Raw genomic sequence first — 8817 nt, forward strand, 5'->3', positions numbered from 1 at the left:
AACAGAAGAAAAAAAAAAGAATAAAAGAAATGAGGGCAGTTTAAGAGACCTCTGAGACAACATCAAGCACAGTAATACACTCACTATAGGGACCTCAGAAGAAGAGAGAGAGAAAAAGCATTGAGAAAACATTTGTAGACACAACAAATGAAAACTTCACTAACTTGAGAAAGAAAACAGTCACCCAAGTTCATGAAGTACAGGGAGTCCCATACAGGTCAAACACAAAGAGGAACAAACCAAGATATGTTGCAATTCAAATGACAAAAACTTAAAGGGAGAATATTAAAAGCAACAAGGGAAAAGCAACAAATAACATATAAGGGAACTCCCATTAAGCTGTCAACTGATTTTTCAGTGGAAACTGTGTAGGCCAAAAAGAAATGGTGCTATTTATTTAAAGTGATAAAAGAGAAAAATTTACAGACAAGAATACACTCTGGGAGCTTTCCTGGTAGTACAGTGGTTATGACTTTGCCTTCCAGTGCAGGAGATGTGAGTTGATCCCTGGTGAGGGACCTAAGATCTCACATGTTTTGCAGCCAGAAAATCAAAATATAAAACAAGTTATATTGTAATAAATTCAATGAAGACTTAAAACATTTTGAAAAGCAGAATAAACTCTACCAAGCAAGACTTTTTTTTTTCTCAGAGTTTTTTAAGACTAGGAGAGTGCTATCACAAATTACACAGTCAAGTTTCCCACATTTGTGGAAATGGCAAGGATCAGCACATTCAGAGTGCAATGGATAAGCCTTGTCCCGAGGAAAACGCCTTCATGATCATGGAATCTCTTCTGCCAAGTAAGTATATTTTCTTTCATATTTGATGGAGAAATTAAAAGCTTCACAGATAAGCTAAAACTAAAAGGGGTCAGTGTCACCAAACTTTATAATGAATGTTAACTTATTTAGGTGGAAAAGCCACAACTAGAAATAAGAAACTTACAAAAGGAAAAGGCTCACTGGTAAGGGTTAACATACAGTGAAAGTGAAAGTGAAGTCACTCGGCTGTGTCTGACTGTCTGTGACCCCATGGACTGTAGCCTACCAGGCTTCTCTGTCCATGGGATTTTCCACACAAGAATGCTGGAGTGGGTTGCCATTTCCTTCTCCAGGAGATCTTCCCCACCCAGGGATCAAACTCAGGTGTCCTGCATTGCAGGCAGCCACTTTACCTTCTGAGCCACCAGGGAAGTCCAATACAGTAAAGGCAGGAAATCATCCACATACAAAGCTAGTAGTGAGGTTAAAAGACAAAAGTACTAAAATCATCTATATATACAATAAGCAGTTAAGGAATGTGGAAAACAATTAGATGTATTTAACATCAAAAACAGTAATCATTAGGAGAAGAGAGTATAAATACAGGGTTTTAAAAATGTGTTTGAAATTAAGAGATCAGTAACTTAAAATAATCATCTCTCTCTTTCTCTCTCTTTCTATATATATGTTATTGATTTTTCTATCTATAGTTACTGAACTATATATATAAAACTAAGAGATCATTCATAGATATAACACACATTAACTATATATAATTAAGACATCGGTAACTTAAGCAATCATATTTCTCACTACATATAGATATATAGAAAGAGATTGCTATAGAAAAACTTCAAACCAAAAATTTATAATAGACATACACACAAAAAGGAAAAAGGAAACCAAACATAACACTAAAGGTAGTCACCAGATAATGAGAGAAGAGAATAAAAGAAGAAGGGGAAGAAAAGACCTACAAAAACAAATTCAAAACAATTAACAAAGTGGCAATAAGAACATATATATTGATAATTACCTAAAACGTAAATGGACTAAATGCTCCACCTAAAAGATGGAGAGTGTATGAATGGATTTTTTAAAAACAAGACAGGTGTACAAGTTGCCTACAAGACACTAACTTCAGATTTAGAGATACATACAGACTAAACGTGAGGGAGTAGAAAAACATACTCCATGCAAATGGAAATGAAAAGGAAACCAGAGCAACAATATTTATACCAGAGAAGATATATTTTAAAATAAAGACTTTCAGTTCAGTCGCTCAGTCGTGTCCGACTCTTTGCAACCCCATGAATCATAGCGCACCAGGCCTCCCTGTCCATCACCAACTCCTGGAGTTCACTCAGACTCAGGTCCATCGAGTCAGTGATGACATCCAGCCATCTCATCCTCTGTCGTCCCCTTCTCCTTCTGCCCCCAATCCTTCCCAGCATCAGAGTCTTTTCCAATGAGTCAACTCTTCGCATGAGGTGGCCAAGGTACCAGAGTTTCAGCTTTAGCATCATTCCTTCCAAAGAAATCTCAGGGCTGATCTCCTTCAGAATGGACTGGTTGGATCTCCTTGCAGTCCAAGGGACTCTCAAGAGTCTTCTCCAACACCACAGTTCAAAAGCATCAATTCTTCAGTGCTCAGCTTTCTTCATAGTCCAACTCTCACATCCATACATGACCACAGGAAAAACCATAGCCTTGACTAGACGGACCTTAGTCAGCAAAGTAATGTCTCTGCTTTTCAATATGCTATCTAGGTTGGTCGTAACTTTCCTTCAAAGGAGTAAGCGTCTTTTAATTTCATGACTGCAGTCACCATCTGCAGTGATTTTGGAGCCCCCCCAAAATAAAGTCTGACACTGTTTCCACTGTTTCCTCATATGTTTCCCATGAAGTGATAGGACCGGATGCCATGATCTTCGTTTTCTGAATGTTGAGCTTTAAGTCAACATTTTCACTCTCCCCTTTCACTTTCATTAAGAGGCTTTTTAGTTTCTCACCACTATCTGCCATAAGGGTGGTATAATCTGCATATCTGAGGTTATTGATATTTCTCCCGGCAATCTTGATTCCAGCTTGTGTTTCTTCCAGTCCAGCGTTTCTCATTATGCACTCTGCATAGAAGTTAAATCAGCAGGGTGACAATATACAGCCTTGACATAATCCTTTTCCTATTTGGAACCAGTCTCTTGGTCCATGTCCAGTTCTAACTGTTGCCTCGTGACCTGTATACAGATTTCTCAAGAGGGAGGTCAGGTGGTCTGGTATTTCCATTGCTCTCAGAATTTTCCACAGTTTATTGTGATCCACACAGTCAAAGGCTTTGGCATAGTCAATAAAGCAGAAATAGATGTTTTTATGGAACTCTCTTGCTTTTTCCATGATCCAGCAGATGTTGGCAATTTGATCTCTGGTTCCTCTGCCTTTTCTAAAACCAGCTTGAACATCAGGAAGTTCACGGTTCACGTATTGCTGAAGCCTGGCTTGGAGATTTTTGAGCATTACTTTACTAGCATGTGTGAGATGAGTGCAATTGTGCAGTAGTTTGAGCATTCTTTGGCATTGCCTTTCTTTGGGATTGGAATGAAAAGTGATCTTTTCCAGTCCTGTGGCCACTGCTGAGTTTTCCAAATTTGCTGGCATATTGAGTGCAGCACTTTCACAGCATCATCTTTCAGGATTTCAAATAGCTCAACTGGAATTCCATCACTTCCACTAGCTTTGTTCATAGTGATACTTTCTAGGGCCCACTTGACTTAATATTCTAGGATGTCTGGATCTAGATGAGTGATCACATGATTGTGATTATCTGGGTTCTGAAGATCTTTTTTGTATAGTTCTTCTGTGTATTCTTGCCACCTCTTCTTAATATCTTCTGCTTCTGTTAAGTCCATTCCATTTCTGTCCTTTATCAAGCCCATCTTTGCATGAAATGTTCCCTTGGTATCTCTAATTTTCTTGAAGATATCTCTAGTCTTTCCCATTCTGTTCTTTTCCTCCATTTATTTGCATTGATGGCTGAAGAAGGCTTTCTTATCTCTTCTTGCTATTCTTTGGAACTCTGCATTCAGATACTTATATATTTCCTTTTCTCCTTTGTTTTTCACCTCTTTCTTTTCACAGCTATTTGTAAGGCCTCCCTAGACAGCCATTTTGCTTTTTTGCATTTCTTTTCCATGGGGATGGTCTTGATACCTGTCTCCTGTACAATGTCACCAACCTCATTCCATAGTTTATCAGGCACTCTATCTATCAGATCTAGGCCCTTAAATCTATTTCTCACTTTCACTGTATAAACATAAGGGATTTGATTTAGGTCATACCTGAATGGTCTAGCGGTTTGCCCTACTTTCTTCAATTTAAGTCTGAATTTGGTAATAAGGAGTTCATGATCTGAGCCACAGTCAGCTCCTGGTCTTCTTTTTGTTGACTGTACAGAGCTTCTCCATCTTTGGCTGCAAAGAATAGAATCAATCGGATTTCGGTGTTGACCATCTGGTGATGTCCATGTGTAGAGTCTTCTCTTGTGTTGTTGGAAGAGGGTGTTTGCTATGACCAGTGCATTTTCTTGGCAAAACTCTATTAGTCTTTGCCCCACTTCATTTCGCATTCCAAGGACAAATTTGCCTGTTACTCCAGGTGTTTCTTGACTTCCTAATTTTGCATTCCAGTTCCCTATAATGGAAAGGACATCTCTTTGGGGTGTTAGTTCTAAAAGGTCTCATAGGTCTTCATAGAACAGTTCAACCTCAGCTTCTTCAGCATTACTGGTTGGGGCATAGACTTGGATTACTGTGACATTGAATGGTTTGCCTTGGAAACGAACAGAGATCATTCTGTTGTTTTAGAGACTGCATCCAAGTACTGCATTTTGGACTCTTTTGTTGACCATGATGGCTACCCCATGTCTTCTGAGGGATTCCTGCCCACAGTAGTAGATATAATGGTCACCTCAGTTAAATTCACCCATTCCAGTCCATTTTAATTCGCTGATTCCTAGAATGTCGACGTTCACTCTTGCCATCTCTTGTTTGACCACTCCCAATTTGCCTTGATTCATGGACCTGACATTCCAGGTTCCTATGCAATATTGCTCTTTACCGCATCAGACCTTGCTTCTATCACCAGTCACATCCACAGCTGGGTATTGTTTTTGCTTTAGCTCCATCCTTTCATTCTTTCTGGAGTTATTTCTCCACTGATCTCCAGTAACGTGTTGGGCACCTACTGACCTGGGGAGTTCCTCTTTCAGTATCCTATCATTTTGCCTTTTCATACTGTTCATGGGGTTCTCCAGGCAAAAATACTGAGGCGGCTTGCTATTTCCTTCTCCAGTGGACCACGTTCTGTCAGATCTCTCCACCATGACCCGCCCGTCTTGGGTGGCCCTGCGGGCATGGCTTAGTTTCATTGAGTTATAGTAACTCAATAATAGTAGAGTATTTTAACACCCCCCTTTCATCGGAGAGAAAATCAGTAAGGGAACACAGACCTTACATAGCACACTAGACTAAATGGACTTGCTTGATATATAGAGCATTCTATCCAAAAACAGGAGAACACACATTCTTTTAAGTTCACATGGAACATTCTCCAGGATATATCACACAATGGGCCACAAAACAAGCCACAGTAACTGTAAGAAAATTGAAATTATATCAAGCATCTTTTGCAACCACAACACTCTAAGACTAGAAATCAACTATAAAAAAGAAAAAAGAAAAAGCAGCAAAACCCCACAATACATAGAGGCTAAAAAACATGCTTCTAAACAACCAATGAATCACTTAAGATATTAAAGAAGAAATTAAAAAAAGCCCCAGGGAGAAATGAAAACAAAAACATGATGACGCAAAACCTACGGGATGTAGCAAAAGCATTTCTAGGAGGGAAGTTTATAGCAATAAAAACTTATCTCAGGAAACAAGGAAAATCTCAAATAAACAACCTGACCTTTATACCTAAGGCAACTAGAGAAATAAGAACAAACAAAACCCAAAGTTAATAGAAGAAATCATAAAGATCAGAGCAGAAATAAATGAAATATAAACTAAAAAAAATTAGAGGCGGGCTGCAGAGCTTTGTAAGAATCGGGCAGGAATGCCCCACGCGCAACCAGAACGATCTAACTTGGGCTAGCAAACCAGACTGTGGGATAGCTACCACGCGAAAAGCTCGAACATAAGACACCGCCAGGACTGAGCACAGAACAAAGGACGGAGCGGAAAAAGCCGGCTGCAGACCATTCCCCGCCGGGGACAGGCAGCCAGAGCCGTAAGGACTGGAAAGGGGCAATTGCAGACCCGGAGAGACTTTACTTACCTAACTGCAAGCAGGCTCCTTTGCTAAGACTTCTGGGGGTGCTGGACAGTCACAGTCTGCTTCACGGGGTGCGCCAGCGGTCCACCCAGAAAGCTGAGCAGCAGCGGCGGAAAAGGTGACAAGCTGCGGCGATTGCGCTCGCCAAACTCCTGAGCTACTCTGACCTGGGAAGGGCACAAAGCGCAGTCCCAGCCACATTTGTGCCTCTGAGGGCTGCCTGAGGGCCGAACCTGAGCGGCTTGGACCGGGGAAGTGCACGCAGCCTAGGGCCGGCCCCAGACGGTTCCCGGCTGAGCATCGTAGAGCCGGAGCGGTTTGTGCGCCGCGAGAAAGGACAGGTCAAGCGGGGCAGAGATACTGTGTACACACGACAGTGCTATTTGTTTGCGGCATCCCCCCTCCCCACAGCGCGACTGAACTAGTGAGCCTAAAAACCAGCAAACAGAAGAAGTTAAACAGAGGAAACCACCTTGGAAGTGAGCCCACATGGCCCATAACATCAGAGAAGAGCCAGATATATTTTTAATTTTTTAATATTTTTAAAATCATTCTTTTTTTTTTTTGCCTTTTGCTTTTTTTTCCTTTTTTTCCGAGCTTTTTTTTAATTGTTAAGTCTTCTATTTCTCCTCTAATTTTTATTTCTATAACCTAGTATTACTATTTCTTTTAAAAAAAAAAGACTTTTTTTTTTTTTTTTAAGGCAAACACCATATATACTCTTTGGATGGTTATTGGTGTTTTGTTTTTTTTTGTTTGTTTGTTTGTGTGTTTTTTAATAATTCTTTTTTTTTCTTTCTTCCTTTTTCCTTCTGCTTTTCTTTAATATTGTATCTTTGAAAATCCAACCTCTACTCCAGATTTTTAATCTTTGTTGTCAATTTTGTACATTTAAAAACCCAAACTTCACTACCCAAGTTTACCTGAGAGCGAGATTACTGGCTTGTCCACTCTCTCCTCCTCTGGCCTCTCCTTTTTCTCCACCAGGTGGCCTCTGTCTCTTTTCTCCCCCATCTCTTCTCTATCCAACTCTGTGAATCTCTGTGTGTTCCAGACGGTAGAGAACACCTAAGGAACTGGTTACTGGCAGGATTTGTCTCTCTCCTACTCATTCCTCTCTCTTATCCTCCTGGTCACCTCTGTCTACTTCCTCCCTCTCCTCTTCCCCGTATAACTCTGTAAATACCTCTGAGCAGTCCAGACTATAGAGCGCACATAAGGAAGAGACTACTGGCTAGCTTGCTCTCTCCTCTCTTGATCTCACCACATCTCATTCCAGTTACCTCTAACTACCCCCTCCATCTTCTCTTCTCCTTGTAACTCAGTGAACCTCTCTGAGTGTCCCTCAAGGTGGAGAAACTTTTCATCTTTAACCTAGATGTTTTATCATCGGTGCTGTATAGATGGAGAAGTCTAGAGGCTACTGTAAAAATAAAACTGAAAACCAGAAGCAGGAAGCTTAAACCCAAAGCCTGAAAACATTAGAGAACTCTTGAATTCAGGGAACATTAAGCAATAGGAGCTCATCAAATGCCTTCATACCTACACTGAAACCAAGCTCCACCCAAGGGCCAACAAGTTCCAAAACAAGACATACCACGCAAATTCTCCAGCAACACAGGAACACTCCCCTGAGCCTCAATATACAGGCAGCTCAAAATTATCCCAAAACCTTTGATGTCTCATAACCCATTACGGGTCACTCCACTGCACTCCAGAGAGAAGAAACCCAGCTCCACCGACCAAAACTCCAACACAAGCCTCCCTAACCAGGAAACCTTGACAAGCCACTGATAGAACCCCACCCAAAGTGAGGAAGCTCCATAATAAAGAGAACTCCACAAATTATCAGAATATAAAAAGGCCACCCCAAACGCAGCAATATAACCAAGATGAAGAGACAGAGGAATACTCAGCAGGTAAAGGAACAGGAGAGTTGCCCACCAAACCAAACAAAAGAGGAAGAAGTAGGGAATCTACCAGAGAAGGAATTCCGAATATCGATAGTGAAAATGATCCAAAATCTTGAAATCAAAATGGAAACACAGATAAATAGCCTAGAGACAAGGATTGAGAAGATGCAAGAAAGGTTTAACAAGGACCTAGAAGAAATAAAAAAGAGTCAAAATATAATGAATAACACAATAAATGAGATCAGAAACACTCTGGAGGCAACAAATAGTAGAATAACGGAGGCAGAAGATAGGATTAGTGAAATAGAAGATAGAATGGTAGAAATAAATGAATCAGAGAGGAAACAAGAAAAACGAATTAAAAGAAACGAGGACAATCTCAGAGACCTCCAGGACAATATGAAACGCTCCAACATTCGAATTATAGGAGTCCCAGAAGAAGAAGACAGAAAGAAAGATCATGAGAAAATCCTTGAGGAGATAATAGTTGAAAACTTCCCTAAAATGGGGAAGGAAATAATCACCCAAGTCCAAGAAACACAGAGAGTCCCAAATAGGATAAACCCAAGGCGAAACACCCCAAGACACATATTAATCAAATTAACAAAGATCAAACACAAAGAACAAATATTAAAAGCAGCAAGGGAAAAACAACAAATAACACACAAGGGGATTCCCATAAGGATAACAGCTGATCTTTCAATAGAAACGCTTCAGGCCAGGAGGGAATGGCAAGACATACTTAAAGTGATGAAAGACAATAACCTACAGCCCAGATTACTGTACCCAGCAAGGATCTCATTCAAATA

The 8817-nt window shown here is 40.4% G+C and overlaps 1 pseudogene; it reads right to left on the minus strand.

Annotated features, from left to right (window-relative positions):
- Nucleotides 1-662: 662 nt before the first annotated feature.
- On the minus strand, nt 663-811 carry LOC138424927 (U1 spliceosomal RNA; annotated as a pseudogene).
- Between the last annotated feature and the right edge of the window lie 8006 nt (nt 812-8817).

Source organism: Ovis canadensis, chromosome 19 (genome assembly GCF_042477335.2).
Source record: "Ovis canadensis isolate MfBH-ARS-UI-01 breed Bighorn chromosome 19, ARS-UI_OviCan_v2, whole genome shotgun sequence".
NCBI lineage: Eukaryota > Metazoa > Chordata > Mammalia > Artiodactyla > Bovidae > Ovis > Ovis canadensis.